Raw genomic sequence first — 17,802 nt, 5'->3', positions numbered from 1 at the left:
GAAATAGTTATGGACTTAGACACCTTATCCAACACTTGCATCCTAGAACCACCTCAAGGTCAAAATCTTCATCAAGGGGTGCTAGGGCCAAAAATCACCAAACTTTCTTCCATCTTTTCTTCAAAAACCGAAACCACACCCCAAGGCGAGCTTCATACTCCCTATTTTTTCTGTTTTATAAGTTTTATGGGGGGGTGGGGGGGGGGGAATACAAGTGAAAGTGTAGATCTATATGTGTTTGTATGCCTTGTATGATTTTCTATGCTTATATGTATGTTTTTGTGTGATTATGATGTTGGATCTAGCCATAAACTCCTAAAAATCGAGATGTATTTTATGTTGAATGATACTAGCATAAATTATATCACAACATACAAAGTATAACAAGAAAAATAGCTAAGTGGCTTAATAACATCTTCTTTGGGCTAAAAACTCATTTTTGGACACAAAATGTTAAAAATACAAAGTTAAAGGGCCCAAAATGACATATTACGAATTCTGATGGGTGAGATGAGTCAAAACATTTTGAATATTGTATTTTCTGGAAATATACTCTTTTGGAGGATTAAAAATATAAATTTCACGCTTAATGGGCTAAAAATGACATTTTCGGCCCAATAGGGCCCAATATGCGAAATTTTCTGTTTTGAGGGGCTGAAACTGTGTTTTTATATAAAACAGTGGACTATTAGTGTTCTAAGTCCTTTTCAAGGGTTAAAAATGCTTTTCATAACTAAAAAGGACCAAAGTTGCAAAAAAATTCCAATTTGGGCCAAAAATGTAAAAATTGCGAAAAAGAGGGGCTACAACCGAGAAAATTGTATTTTCAGGGACTAAAACTGTTTTCAACTAAGAATATGCTGAAAAATGTCAATTGCAATAAGTTTTGGTGTTAAAATGACAAGAAAAATGGTTTAAGGACTAAACCGGAAATTTATTTACTCCAAGGGTTGAAAAAGTAAATTTACCAAACAAAGAGGGGCTGTAAACAGAAATTTTTCAATGTCTTTTCAAGGGTTAAAAATGCTTTTCATAACTAAAAAGGACCAAAGTTGCAAAAAAATTCCAATTTGGGCCAAAAATGTAAAAATTGCGAAAAAGAGGGGCTACAACCGAGAAAATTGTATTTTCAGGGACTAAAACTGTTTTCAACTAAGAATATGCTGAAAAATGTCAATTGCAATAAGTTTTGGTGTTAAAATGACAAGAAAAATGGTTTAAGGACTAAACCGGAAATTTATTTACTCCAAGGGTTGAAAAAGTAAATTTACCAAACAAAGAGGGGCTGTAAACAGAAATTTTTCAATGTTAATTCAATACATCCGTTGTGATCAAATAATGGCACTACGACTATCGACGAATTTCAATACACAACAACACCAAAAATCGTTATCAAACGAATTGATTCGGTCTCGAATCAATAACAAACCCGAAACTACTAAGACGACGATCACTCGATTCATACAAGTAATATTCGGGAATTCAATACACACGTGAGAGTGCACAGACGTCGACACACCATCTTTGGGCCCCAAAGTGTAAAATCTTGTTTGTTGGCCCTAGCTAGCCCAATGACCTGATCTTTAGGCCCGAAGACTTCAACCTTACGAGTTGTTGGGTCTTACATGATCCAACACAGCGTAAAAGGACTTTCAATGGCTTTTATACTATTGGTCCCCAAGGGTCCTTTGGTACTGCTAGTAAAGTCGAGAATTCACCAAATGCGAGTCGGGCCAAGGGTTCTTCGCATTCACTATAGCCTCGACTGAATAATGGGATTATTGAGATCTTCGTGCCCTCTCTTCTCCTCGGTCGTGGGGCTACACGAAGTCAGGGCAATTGGGTTACGTGAATAGTACGGACGACGCCTATGGGATCGTTAGTATAATTGTAAACTGGTCGTTTATGTAACGCGTGTTTATAATAATTCACCATGCGCAATAATCGGACATCGCCTGGAATCAATGACTTCACATGCCACGATGGTACAACAACTACATGGAATTCAAAGTGTTAGGAAAACATCGGGTTTTCCTAGGGTTTTATTTTTTTCAATACATACAGTTTCAAAATGTACACAAGTTTAATGAACACTTTTTACAACCATAGAAACAAACAAGCATACTTATGGATCTTCACAAACTTTTTCATAAACTCTTTTCAGAAAATATCGGATTTTCTGGTAGTTTTCAAAACAATACAAAACGTTGCTTTTCAAATACCGCTTTTGAACTCACCAACATTTCATATGTTGACGTTTTTCAAAATACTTGTATTCTCAGGTAACAAGTAAACCGAAGGAAATGTATTCAGTGATGGCTTGCAGTTTGTTTATCTATGATCGAACAATTTATTTTTGGGAATGTAATATCAAAACAATGTACTCAGTGTAAACTCTACTAGTTGTAATATATTAATGCATGGTGATGAATGATGTTATGTTTCATATATATTCAATGTTATGGTATTCAATTAAGTCACGACAGCCCTCAGACGTTTCCGCCGTCTGGTTCGGGGGTGTGATAGGTTGGTATCGGAGCTTTGTTTATAGTGAAGTAGCATATCTAGCCACACATTGATATGCAACTATAAACCAAAAAGAGGGACTAACATAACTCTAAGCAAAACAAGTAAATAAAACACCCTTGCTTGCATTAGGAATAAGAACATAACGCCGAACCAAACATGATAACACCAGTATCTCGGTTAAATCAGGACTGTTCTTAGTGGTACCAAGGAGTGGATGTAGCCTGATCAACTACATCCTCTTCAAAGTATAACTAACACACGTTTCGATGAAATCGTGATATCTAGGGAACCTAAAACTATACCCCTATATCACCAAAAAGAGAACGCCTGCTTGGTCTATGCAATAGTTGTAGCATCCTAGGAATAACATTAGCATAATTACACACTCTCGCAGACAGCATGGCTGGTTTTCATCACCCCGGAGATCCTTACTTCCCTAACCAGGGAAACAACGGATGGCTAGAGGAGGAGCCCGAGGAAGAGCCTGAGGAGGAGCCTGAGGAAGACCCCGAAGAGGAATCTGACGGGGAACTGGAGGCTGGAGTCGAGGGCGAGCCTGCCGAATCGGAGGAAGATGAAGGAAGCTTTGAGGAGGAACCCGATGATAGTGAAGGGGGTGATTCGGACGCGGAGTCCGAAGTCATCAACCCCCCTTACCCGATCAGGGTGCCTGCTTACCGGGTGGGCCCCACTGGTCCTACACCTCCCTGGGGTATTGATCTTTGGAGATGGAGCAGACAGCAGGGACAGCGACCCTCGTACGACATGTCACGTGAGTTCTTTGACCTGAGAGACGGAGGACCGGCTGATCGAGCCCTTCCAGTCATGGTGAAACGGTTACGGAACACGGGCGACCTTGCCCAGGACACTGCTGATCAGGTACGACAGTTGCGGACTAGGGTCGAGCGTGCGGAACAGGAGACACGTGACGTTCTTCGGGAGTTTCACATGAGGCAGGTAAGGTGGGAGTCTCGACTTCAGAACGCAGAACGCTTAGTGGCTCGCCTTCAGGGAGCATCCACATCCTCGGCACCACTTCTGGACGTAGCTCATCGCGGTTAGGGATAGGCTTATCTTAGTAGATCGTTAGGAACTATGCTATGTACCCCGACTCTATGTTTAAGTGACTACACTACTCATAGAGCCGTTATGCTGTCGAACTAGTGTCACTCATGTATGCTCTTACGAGCAAAATTTTCTTGTATCAAATGCGGATAATATTAATAAACTTTTACGTGTTTTGTTACGATATTACAAATTGCTATGTGTTGAGAAATTATGATTGAATGTTCAATGGTAGTAGTGTTTAAGTTCGTACCATGCACCTAGTCAGTACGATCACAACCTCACGGAAACCACATACACTCAACATCTTTCCGTTTCGTGACAGAAAGATGCCTCTCTGACCTATTCGCGGAAACCCAGGACCAACTCCACCCGAAGTTGACTCAGCCACGTTCCAAGTAGTTGTATCTGTTGCGGTCATTGCAACAATGGCGCAAATTCCTCAAGGGAACAACAGAGGAGTCAATGGACAAGGAGCCTGAAGTTCGAACAACGGAACAAATCAAGGACCCACCAAAACATGTACCTACAAGGACTTCACAAACGCCAAACCATGAACTTTTAACGGCACTAGAGGGGTGATCACTCTGAAGCGATGGATCAAGAAGGTGGAGTCGGTATTCGAGATATGCGATTGTCCTGAGCAGATGAAAGTGAAGTTCGCGGCCTGCACTTTTGTCGATCAAGCGCTCACCTGGTGGAACGGACATGTAGAAGCCATGACGCTCCCTGTAGCCAACTCTATGTCGTGGGCGGAGATGAAAGAAATGTTAATGGCTGAATACTGCCCGCGAGGCGAGATACAGAAGATGGAGCAGGAGTTGTGGAACCTCACTGTGCAGAACGCGAATATTGATGCCTACATATCAAGATTTAGTGAACTATCTCTGTTGTGCCCGGGTATGATCACCTCGGAAGGGAAGAAGATTGAGCGATTCATCTAGGGACTAACAGCACCAATTCAAGGGAATGTGATAGCTGCAAACCCTGAAACATTTGACAGTGCAAAAAGATTGGCAAAGAAGCTGTATGACCATAACAACAAGAAGGGCGAGAAGCCAGTGGAGACTGAGAAAAAGAAGGAAGGTGATGGCAAGAAGGGAAAGAACAATAAGAGAAAGGGGCGCCAGGGCCCCAAGACCTCTAAAAAGCAGCAGATAGTGGCAGTTAATGCTGTCACCGTACAGGCTCCAGCCGCACCACATGCTCCAGCCTCAGCGGCTACAAATGCTTCAAGACCTTATTCCGGTAATCTTCCCAAGTGCAATAAGTGCGGTTTCCATCACAATGGTGAATGCAAGGAGTTTCAGTGCACCGGTTGCAATCGAAGGGGACACACTGCAAGGTACTGCAGGACTTACCCTCCCCAGAACCAACAACAGGGAAACAACAACAACAACAATCGCAACGACAACAACATCATCACCGGCGGCAGCAATGCAGGACCTAGCCACACCTGTTATGGGTGTGGAAGGACTGGGCATTTCCGCCGAGACTGCCCTAACAACAACAATTCGGGAAATGGAAGAACAGGAAGGATGCTGACCATGGGTCAGGGAGAGGCAATTCAGGACCCTGCTGTTGTTACCGGTACGTTTCCCCTAAACCACACTTATGCATGCATCTTATTTGACACTGGAGCGGAGCGAAGTTTCGTAAGCAATAAGTTTAGACATTTATTAAAACAACAGCCCCAGAAGCTAAATGAAACCTTTACGGTGGAAATGGCCAATGGGAAAACCGAATCCACCGGGGAAATCTACATCGGATGTACCCTAACCCTTAATCAACACGTCTTTCGAATAGACTTAATGCCGGTATCAATTAGGAGTTTCGATGTGATCATCGGCATGGACTGGTTAAGCCCCCACCATGCTGAAATTATGTGTCACGAGAAGGCCGTTCGCCTTCGTCTCCCGAATCACGAAACCCTAGTAATTTACGGAGACAAGCCTAGCATGAACCTTCGCCTCATCTCGTGCATCAAGGCACAAAAGCACCTACGAAAGAAGGATCTCGCATTTCTGGCTCACATAGTGGATAAAACCAAGGAAGAGACTAACATTCAAGATATTCCGGTAGCGTGTGAATTTCCAGACGTGTTTCCTGAAGATCTTCCGGGTGTACCCCCAGAGAGACAGGTTGAGTTTCAAATCGACCTCGTTCTAGGAGAAACTCCTCTCGCTAAATCACCCTATCGGTTGGCTCCTGCTGAAATGCAGGAATTGTCTAGCCAACTCAGTGAACTTCTGGACAAGGGATTTATCCGACCTAGTTACTCGCCATGGGGAGCTCCAGTTCTCTTTGTCAAAAAGAAGGACAGATCCTTTAGAATGTGCATCGACTACAGAGAGTTAAATAAACTCATTGTTAAAAATCGCTACCCACTCCCACGAATCGGCGATCGATTCGACCAGCTCCAAGGAGCTAGTTATTTTTCTAAAATAGATCTACGGTCCGGATACCACCAACTCAAAGTCCGGGAAGAGGATATTCCAAAAACCGCTTTCCGAACCCGCTACGGACATTATGAATTTGTTGTAATGCCCTTCGGTCTAACAAATGCACCTGCTGCATTTATGGATCTGATGAACCGGATCTGTCGACCATTCCTAGACAACTTCGTCATTGTCTTCATTGATGACATTCTCGTTTATTCCCGAAGCGAAGAAGAGCATGGCCAATATCTCCGAAAAATCTTAGAAACGCTGCGATCGGAGAAGCTATACGCAAAACTCTCCAAGTGTGAGTTCTGGCTCCGGAGTGTGAACTTCCTAGGTCACGTAGTTAGCCAAGATGGAATTCATGTGGATCCATCTAAGGCCACAACTATTGAAGGATGGGCAATCCCGACAACGCCCACAGAAATTCATCAATTCTTGGGTCTAGCAGGCTACTATAGGAGATTCATTCAAAACTTCTCTAAGATCGCCAAGCCACTTACCTCACTTACACAAAAAGGGGTACCATTCAAATGGACAGACAACCAAGAGATTGCGTTTCGGACCTTAAAGCAAGCTCTCTGTAGCGCCCCTGTACTATCTCTACCGGAAGGAACGGAAGATTTTGTAGTCTACTGTGACGCGTCAAATCAGGGCTTAGGTTGCGTTCTCATGCAACGTGGAAGGGTGATAGCCTACGCATCCCGCCAACTAAAGACGCACGAAGTAAACTATACGACCCATGACCTAGAATTGGGAGCTGTAGTCTTTTCCCTAAAGATTTGGAGGCATTACCTTTACGGTACGAAGTGCACCGTCTTCACGGATCACAAGAGTCTCCAACACATCTTGAACTAGAAGGAGCTGAACATGAGGCAACAAAGATGGGTGGAATTGCTAAACGATTATGATTGTGAGATCAAGTACCACCCAGGCAAGGCCAATGTGGTAGTTGACGCATTAAGTCGGAAGGAGTACTCTAATCGTCGTACGAAAACTCTCTCAATAACTATTCAATCTCACCTAGCCACTCAAATTGCAGTAGTCCAATCAGAGGCCATGAAGATGGAAAATAGAGCAAGTGACGCATTGCGCAGAATGGAGAAGAACCTAGAGGCAAAGGAGAATGGAGTATACTATTTCATGAACCGTATTTGAGTCCCTAAACTCGGAGGGTTTAGAGAGGTTGTTATGAAGGAAGCCCACAAGACACGATACTCCATTCATCCCGGTTCAGACAAGATGTATTTGGATATTAAACAACACTATTGGTGGCCTAACATGAAGGCGGAAATTGCAACCTATGTTAGTAAGTGCCTTATGTGTGCCAAGTTAAAGGTGGAGTACCAGAAACCCTCAGGATTATTACAGCAAACGGTAATCCCTGAGTGGAAATGGGAGGGGATTTCTATGGATTTTGTGACCAAACTACCCAAGACGTCGGACGGACTGGACACCATATGGGTAATAGTCGACCGACTGACGAAGTCTGCCCATTTCCTGCCTATAAAGGAATCCTACAAGATGGAAAGATTGACACGTTTGTACATTCGAGAGATCGTGAGACTCCACGGAGTACCAGCATCTATTATCTCGGATAGGGACAGTAGATTCACTTCGCGTTTTTGGCAATCCCTCCATAAGGCACTAGGAACTCATCTCGACATAAGCACCGCGTATCATCCACAAACGGACGGTCAAAGCGAACGAACCATTCAAACGCTTGAAGACATGCTTCGCGCATGTGTGATAGACTTTGGGAAGTCATGGGATACCCATTTGCCTTTAGCCGAATTCTCGTATAACAACAGTTATCATTCAAGCATTAAGGTCGCTCCTTTCGAAGCACTGTACGGGCGTAAGTGTAGATCACCATTATGTTGGGCTGAAATAGGTGACAGCCAGCTAGCAAAAGCATTCACGTCGGATCAGGCGCTAACGGGGTCGAAGATCATTCATGAAACCACGGAAAAGATCATTCAAATCAGAGCTCGATTACAAGCATCGCGCGACCGACAAAAGAGTTATGCCGATAAACGGCAAAAGCCCTTGGAATTTCAAGTCGGAGATCGAGTACTGCTAAAAGTCTCGCCCTGGAAAGGAGTTATTCACTTTGGGAAGTGGGGAAAACTAAACCCACGATACATTGGACCTTTCGAAATCGTCGCCCGAATAGGTCCAGTAGCATACAGACTGCAACTACCCGCAGAGCTAAACAGTGTACACCCCGTGTTCCATGTCTCTAACCTAAAGAAGTGCCTATCAGATGAAACACTCGTCATTCCCCTTGACGAGATCGAAATCAACGAGAATCTCCTGTTCGTTGAAGAACCAGTTGAAATCATGGACAGGGAGGTGAAGCGTACTAAGCAAAGTCGCATCCCGATCGTGAAAGTATGGTGGAACGCAAAGCGTGGACTAGAATTCACGTGGGAGCGCGAAGACCAAATGAAGCAAAAGTACCCTCACCTATTCTAGTATTCTCAAATCTAGCTTTCAAACAGAATTTCGGGACGAAATTCCCTCTAACGGGGGGATGATGTCACAACTAGAAATTTTGTGTCTTGTAATCTCTATGCTCAAGTAAAATGTTGGATCAAAAACTTAAGAGCACGTGTGATGCTTATTATATGACATTAAAAATTTCAATCAAATACATCATACAAGTACTACAAATAGTCAACAAGCAATCGGAAACCCTAGAAGTTCTTGTTTAGGTCCATTTTGGACTAGGACTTCCTTATTGGACTCAATGGACCAATAAGCTTCCAATTTGACTATCATGGGCCTAGAACCCTTAAATGGGCTCTAATTGGACCCACATTCATTCATTTCAACATTTTGGGCCATATTGGGCCTAAAATGAAATAAATTAAAAGTTTTGCACCATGATTAACCTAAACTAGCCTAACATAGTGTGAAAATCATATTATATTTTTTTTAGGTTAAAACTCATCCAACCTAGCTTATACATGGGCTTAGGGCATTAAAGCCCAAAATTTTCCTTTCCTTCCAAATTCTCAGCCCAAGGCCCAAATCCAAGAAGAAATGAGGAAGGGTTGACTTAATGCATGCCACCTCACTTATATCCCACATATCTCCATGCAACATCTCATACTTCTAGGAATACATCACCTCAAGGTCCATTTCTTCTCTCCCTCTCTCACTCTCGGCCGAAACAAACACACACACACAATTCTCTCACAACTCTCTCTCAAGAAAACTCCCTCCATCCTTCATCAAGATCTCGAAAATTAGGAGGTTTCAAGGGGATATTTCCACAAACTCTTCATCTAAGGTAAGGTTATGCTTGGATCTATGACTTAGATTCTTTGTTTTAATCAAAAATCTCTTCCTAATCCATGCAAAAATCATGATCTTGCATCCTAGAACCACCTCAAGGTCGAAATCTTCATCAAGGGGTGCTAGGGCCAAAAATCACCAAACTTTCTTCCATCTTTTCTTCAAAAACCGAAACCACACCCCAAGGCGAGCTTCATACTCCCTATTTTTTCTGTTTTATAAGTTTTATGGGGGGGGGGGGGAATACAAGTGAAAGTGTAGATCTATATGTGTTTGTATGCCTTGTATGATTTTCTATGCTTATATGTATGTTTTTGTGTGATTATGATGTTGGATCTAGCCATAAACTCCTAAAAATCGAGATGTATTTTATGTTGAATGATACTAGCATAAATTATATCACAACATACAAAGTATAAGAAGAAAAATAGCTAAGTGGCTTAATAACATCTTCTTTGGGCTAAAAACTCATTTTTGGACACAAAATGTTAAAAATACAAAGTTAAAGGGCCCAAAATGACATATTACGAATTCTGATGGGTGAGATGAGTCAAAACAGTTTCAATATTGTATTTTCTGGAAACATACTCTTTTGGAGGATTAAAAATATAAATTTCACGCTTAATGGGCTAAAAATGACATTTTCGGCCCAATAGGGCCCAATATGCGAAATTTTCTGTTTTGAGGGGCTGAAACTGTGTTTTTCTGTAAAACAGTAGACTATTAGTGTTCTAAGTCCTTTTCAAGGTTTAAAAATGCTTTTCATAACTAAAAAGGACCAAAGTTGCAAAAAAATTCCAATTTGGGCCAAAAATGTAAAAATTGCGAAAAAGAGGGGCTACAACCGAGAAAATTGTATTTTCAGGGACTAAAACTGTTTTCAACTAAGAATATGCTGAAAAATGTCAATTGCAATAAGTTTTGGTGTTAAAATGACAAGAAAAATGGTTTAAGGACTAAACCGGAAATTTATTTACTCCAAGGGTTGAAAAAGTAAATTTACCAAACAAAGAGGGGTTGTAAACAGAAATTTTTCAATGTTAATTCAATACATCCGTTGTGATCAAATAATGGCACTACGACTATCGACGAATTTCAATACACAACAACACCAAAAATCGTTATCAAACGAATTGATTCGGTCTCGAATCAATAACAAACCCGAAACTACTAACACGACGATCACTCGATTCATACAAGTAATATTCGGGAATTGAATACACACGTGAGAATGCACAGGCGTCGACACACCATCTTTGGGCCCCAAAGTGTAAAATCTTGTTTGTTGGGCCTAGCTAGCCCAATGACCTGATCTTTAGGCCCGAAGACTTCAACCTTACGAGTTGTTGGGTCTTACATGATCCTACACAGCGTAAAAGGACTTTCAATGGCTTTTATACTATTTGTCTCTAAGGTTCCTTTGGTACTGCTAGTAAAGTCGAGAATTCACCAAATGCGAGTCGGGCCAAGGGTTCTTCGCATTCACTATAGCCTCGACCGACTAATGGGATTATTGAGATCTTCGTGCCCTCTCTTCTCCTCGGTCATGGGGCTACACGAAGTCAGGGCGGTTGGGTTACGTGAATAGTACGGACGACGCCTACGGGATCATTAGTATAATTGCAAACTGGTCATTTGTGTAACGCGTGTTTATAATAATTCACCATGCGCAATAATCCGAGATCGCCTGGAATCAATGACTTCACATGCCACGATGGTACAACAACTACATGGAATTCAAAGTGTTAGGAAAACATCGGGTTTTCCTAGGGTTTTATTTTTTTCAATACATACAGTTTCGAAATGTACACAAGTTTACTGAACACTTTTTACAACCGTAGAAACAAACAAGCATACTTGTGGATCTTCACAAACTTTTTCATAAACTCTTTTCAGAAAATATCGGATTTTCTGGTAGTTTTCAAAACAATACAAAACGTTTCTTTTCAACTACCGCTTATGAACTCACCAACATTTCATATGTTGACATTTTTCAAAATACTTGTATTCTCAGGTAACAAGTAAACCGAAGGAAATGTATTCAGTGATGGCTTGCAGTTTGTTTATCTATGATCGAACAATTTATTTTTGGGAATGTAATATCAAAACAATGTACTCAGTGTAAACTCTACCAGTTGTACAATATTAATGCATGGTGATGAATGATGTTATGTTTCATATATATTCAATGTTATAGTATTCAATTAAGTCACGACAACCCTCGGACGTTTCCGCCGTCTGGTTCGGGGGTGTGACAACTAACCATAACATCCTCTAAGCCTTGGGCTCCCGATGATCCCCCAACTTCCGTTCCTTAATTCCAGCCCGAAAGGCAACTGAGATGACCATCGAAGGACTCCAAAATCCCTTTCTTAGCTGAACACAAGACATATGTAAGTAATTTTCGATGAGGTGAACTCTCACATCCATGCACGATTGGCTCAATACCTGCTCTTGAGCTGGAACTAGAATCGGAATCCCATTCTGAGTGCTCATCACCATACTGAAACAATATGTACAAGATCCAAATATTCCTAAGAACCCTCATCCAAAAGGATTCTTAGATTCTCAAAGATTCTCCCCAATTAGAGTATGGATCCTGCGCTTCCAGTAGTACGAGCCCAATACTACCTTACACACCTATCCATACTTTCCTAAAGAATCCTCCCAAAAACTCTAAGTCACCTTCTCAAATCCATACATCATACACTCGTTAAATGGCGCATCAAATCCCATTGAAGCAATCCCTAGGCTTTCTAGGTTCCCGACCTCACCCTACCATAAGCTGCTGGCGAACTCCTCATAATGCCAGTCACCCACCTCATGAATACAATCACATGCAACAAATCTTAGATAATCCTTCGACTAACAGACTCATCCCTACAACGATTGGATGCAGACAAGAGCTGCTCAATAGCATCAAATCCATCACTCTGAGATTATTTAACCTTTGTCACATGTGACTTGACATATTCACTTAGTAGTTAACTCCCATCACTTAAGAGTTATACAAAGCACAGAGCAAGCAGCATTCGTGTAGTACACTCCAATCCCACATACTACAACTCATACAAGGAGCTCCCACTCCCGATACTGACATCCCACGCATCCAATTTGAATCCAATCTAGAATCTCATGCTTCCATACTTTCCTAAAGAATCCTCCCAAAAACTCTAAGTCACCTTCTCAAATCCATACATCATACACTCGTTAAATGGCGCATCAAATCCCATTGAAGCAATCCCTAGGCTTTCTCGGTTCCCGACCTCACCCTAACATAAGCTGCTGGCGAACTCCTCATAATGCCAGTCACCCACCTCATGAATACAATCACATGCAACAAATCTTAGATAATCCTTCGACTAACAGACTCATCCCTACAAGCTCATACAATAGGCAAACAATGCATCTCTCCTAGCATTCTATCATGCAAAAACTGAGCAAATCCTTAACCTTAACTATCATTTGATTCACAAATTCATAAACCAAAGCATAACAAATAACATGCATGAGTATTCTGGGAAACTTACTTGAGCTCGACTCATTGCATGCACCACACCCTTTTTTAGAAAACTCTTTTCTCAAGTGCATATATATATATATATATATATATATATATATATATATATATATATATATATATATATATATATACACACACACACACACACATATCATTTCCACAAAACAAGTAAATTGAGATTTATCAAAACATCATTAAATCTGAGTAATTCACGTGGTGTGTGCCTTGCAATCATCTCGATCTCTTCCTTTTGAAAACTAAAGTACTTGAAACATAAACTGAAAACCGTAAGCACAAAGCTTAGTGAGTTCCCTAAGATAGCTCATACAATACATACCATAACATATAATGGGCCCCGCCCAGTCATCGAGCTGAGCTCAGTAGTAAATCGGGCCCCGTCCGACACGTATATAACATATATCAAATTATCATATAAACATGCAACACAGGTACATAGAATACAACCAGTCATCGGGCCCCACTCGGAATCGGACCTTAGCCCGGAAAGCTTATAAACACATACATATGCAAGAGTCACGAAGATAGCTAGCATAATAGCATAGCATAAACATGGGCCAATATTGGTGCCTTCGGCCTGCTAAACCCAGCAAGGAAACTCATCTCACACTGTCGTTTCACATTGACGATCCGTGGTTGCTAGCTAACGGATTCCAAAACTGTTAATCATCAAAACAACACTCAATTAACAATTAGGTTCCAATGCATAACCATAAATCCATAGTTGAGGTAAAAAGACTACTTTACCCCTACCCTAGCTTTATCCAAAACCCAGGGCCAACTCACACTCTGGAGGCCCAAAATACAAAAGATTAACCAAGGCCCAATATATGGCCCAACTTTCCAAATTTGGCCCAAACCCCTTATATGTGCCTTAATCTAAAGCCCATAACTTTTTTCCTAATCCATACATTTGTTCTTAGATGGTCTATTAAGAACCCAAACACCTAAGCCCAAAAGACAAGGCCCAACTCGAGCCCAACACAATTAGGGTTTTCTCAAAAAATGAAGATTAGGGTTAAGTAAAACACTTAACCCATTAAGGACTTAATACATTAATTCCATCATTCTACTAGGTCAATCATTCAATGTGGTTGGGCAAAATTCATAATACCAATCCAACGTTCCAAAACGCGGGTCCCTGCAAGTCCCAAACAAAAGTTTCCAATATTAGGGTTTTCTAAACCCTAACTAGAGTTTCCAACCCAAAAACATGTCCGCTAGATCCAAAGTTAAGTTTTTAGGTTAATTAGGGTTTCACTAGGTTGGGCACTAGCCACTGCCACCTTGGGCGGTGGTGGTCGATGGTGGTTTACGGGGGCAGCCACCACCTCATGGTGGCGGTGGTTATGACTTTAGATCAAAACATATCAAAAGTATCCCAAAACTCAGTCCACTCACACACACATATGCATACAACCACCCAAGGTGGTGGTTGGTGGCGGCAGAACGGTGGCATGAGGGGGCAGCCACCACCTCATGGTGGTGGTGATGGGCTTTCCTTAATTTCTATTCCGCCCAAAAACATTTATACAACATCTCCTCTAACAAAAATACACATACACCCCATATAACACACACATACAACACATTACATCAGCAAAATACACACCCGTTTGCGAAACTCGAACACAACCACCCTTCACGGCGGCATGCAGTGGACATAGCGATTGGCAGCAACTCACGACTACCGCTCAAAGCGACGGTGGCGGGAATGGCACGATAACAGATGGAGATGAAGAAGAATAGACGTAGGCGACTCCCAGTAGAAATAGTAGCAACGACACCCACATAATGCTCTTCCGATTGACTACTACCACGACGCCCCAATGGCAGCCTTTGTTTTCAACGACGGTGAATGCAACGGGGAAACAAAGGTCGCGCCTCCATCAGAAAATGACCACAATGGTCACAACTCCCAATTCATACGAACTTCATGATGGTTGCAGCTTCGTCCTCGACTTTGCCAGTGATAGTAGTGACAATGGTGGTGCTGAGCGGTTCATGCGAGGCTAGAGGATGACGGCGGCAGGAGCATGGAGGCATAAGGGGGCGACTGGATAAATTCTCATTAGGGTTAGGGATTGCATTAAGAAACGAGGGGTAAGGGGGCTCCAAGTTTATCCCGTGTTTCTTTCAAACATATTACATTTTTTCCAAGTTTGGTCCCTTTCCACAAGATCTTTTTCAAACTAAGCCCACAAATTACCAAACAGCCCCAAGCATCCATAATTTATCACAATTCATGCCAGAATGTTTCACTATAGATACAAAAATTCCAAAAATTATTTTTAACTTCTCGAGGCTAACACTGATAAATTAGTACTGATTTAGGGCTATTATTCAATTATTAATTTTATTTATTTATTTATTTGTTAAATGGAATGTTACAAAGACTTTGTATTAATAATTTTTGGATGTGTAAAGTCATAAAGTTAGAGACTTTATAACTCTAGGGTGCATTTGGACCATGGATATGAAGTTTGGGCTTAAGTGTTTAAGCCATTAAGCACAAAATAGGACTTTTTGATCTACGAGGGTACGCCCCACATAAGGAGGAGTATGCCCCACATACTCTGTCATCCACCCCGATGTGGGTCAATGCGATGTTCGGAGTACGCACCGCATATGCCTTCTGTTAGATTTCGGACTTCGGGCTTCGAGTTTTTTGGCCATCTTTTGGGATTTAATGCATAGGCCATTATTTGGTATACCTAAGTATGAGTGTTTTAGGCCATTTAGGGAGTTGGACCTTAGGATAAAGCCCAATAAGGAGTTTGGGCCCAATTTAGAAATTTGGGCCAATGATGGGCTTTGTATAGCTTTGGACTTTTGGATCAAGAATTAAGCCTAAGTCTTGGCCCAATTATGGATAGGGTAAAGTGGCCATTTACCCTAAATTTGGGTTACTAGTTAGGGATGTTAATCCTATTATTAATTTGATGTTTTTTTGTTGTGTTAGTTCGGGATTTTAGTGGGCCAGCAGTCGAAGGTATTATGTATGGTTCGTCAGTGTGAGTTGAGTTGTCCTCATTGTACTCCTAGGTCGAAGGCACCAAGGCCAGCCCTTTTGGATTGGTATCCTGGTTATTGTATGCTTGTTATATTGTAGTGATCTGTTAGATTGGCATCCTGGTATATAGGATTTGCAATGCTATAGTGACATATTAGATTTGTATGACTATCTGTATATACTAGCTATGTTTGGTTATATTATATATGGATATGTGGTGGATTGTTGGGTTGAGGCAGTCGTGGTGTGAGCAGACGGCCAACATATCCAGGGTGACATGGATAAACTGAAGGCCTGTGAGGTAGACCATTCAGGCCGAAGGCCCAAAGAATGGTCCAGAAAGGTTGAAGGCCTAGTGTGGCGGTCCAGACATGCTAAAGCATCTGTATGCATGTTGTTATTGTGCTATCTATAATTATGTGTTGTGGTGGTATTTTGAGAAACTCACCATGCGTTGGGCTTACAGTTTTGGGTTATGTTTCAGGTATCTCAAATGATCGTGGGAAGGAAAAGGCTTGATCGTGCACCTCCTCATGTTATGTTTTTAGGATTTTAGGAATAACTCTGATGATGAACATGTTTTGAATCTACAATGTAAACAATTATGATATTTTTTGGTTAAGAAAAGTTTAAATTTTCTTGAAATTTTATGAATGTTACAAGTTGGTATCAGAGCCTTGGTTTGAGTGAATTAGAGGAACACTCTTGTGAATACAGTCTCAAACTGAGGAAAAAGATTTTGAAAAAAGATTTTTATTTAAAATGGTTTTCAAATGATAGAGGATGATGCAAGGTGTACGATCAGCTAGAGCCAGTAAGTGAGCCCAAATTACCACACATGTTATTTGAGATTATATTGTATTATAATTAGAACAACATGCTAGTGTTAGGATAGAGATCCTCAGGAATTGTATGATAGAATTGTCTGATATTCAATGCCTTATCTTCTGTAGATTGCCCTATTGATTATTGTGTGACTCTTTCGTGTGTGAACTGGCTGTTGAATGAATGCACTAAGTCGCATATTGCATGGGTTAAATAGTTTTGGGATAAGGGAATTGGTCCTGGTGTGTAACTCTTGTTTGAGTCCAACCGTTGTGGGATTGAATCTTTTAGCCTGAGATTGTTTAAGTCATGTAGTATGTGATAATATTCATGCAATGGTTATCTGGCACCAATGGAGAGTTGTATGGCAATTAATGGTAGGATGAGTTATGTGGGTTCAATCGGTCGGTCGATATGCTTAGCCTTCCTCTAGGAAGTGAGGTAGAGTGCATGAGTATGTTACATGGAAGTTTATTGTTAGGGTGTTGTGATGATCCTCTAAGACATCTACGAGTAGGTGTGGAAGGTAGTACTACTGAAAGCATAGGACTCGTACACGTAGCAAGCAAATCACAACCCCTACGGATTTATTGGGAGTTGGTTCCACGTTTTGGTTATATATGTTATCTAGTATCTCCCTGGTGTATTTCAGTATGGTGGCTATGAGGCGATTTGAGACCAGATCTGGATTGGGATCAGGACCTGGCAGACAGAATGGAGCTGATGAGTTGGATGCCAGGACTAGGGAGATTCTTCATGAGTAGTTTGTGGCCATCGTCCAGGGTCAGATATTGGAGTTATTTGGGTCTATTAAGACCCCGATGATGGAGTTCTTCGATGACAGATATACAACCAGAGACTGATGCTGCTGCAACCGTGACAATTGCAGTTATTGGACCGGGTTAGGTTTTTCAGTATTGGGAATTTGTTAATACGAAGTCCCCGACTTTTGATGGAGTTCAGTACCCAATCGTAGCCATGAGGTGGCTATCTGATGTTGAGGGATACTTTTTCACCTACTCTTGCCCAACTGACCAGAAGGTCAGGTGCGCTTTGAACCTTTGAGGTTCGGAGTGAAGGATTGG

This window comes from Lactuca saligna, chromosome 9 (assembly GCF_052625555.1).
Source record: "Lactuca saligna cultivar CGN05327 chromosome 9, ASM5262555v1, whole genome shotgun sequence".
Lineage (NCBI taxonomy): Eukaryota > Viridiplantae > Streptophyta > Magnoliopsida > Asterales > Asteraceae > Lactuca > Lactuca saligna.
Note: the sequence above shows the minus strand (reverse complement) of the source record.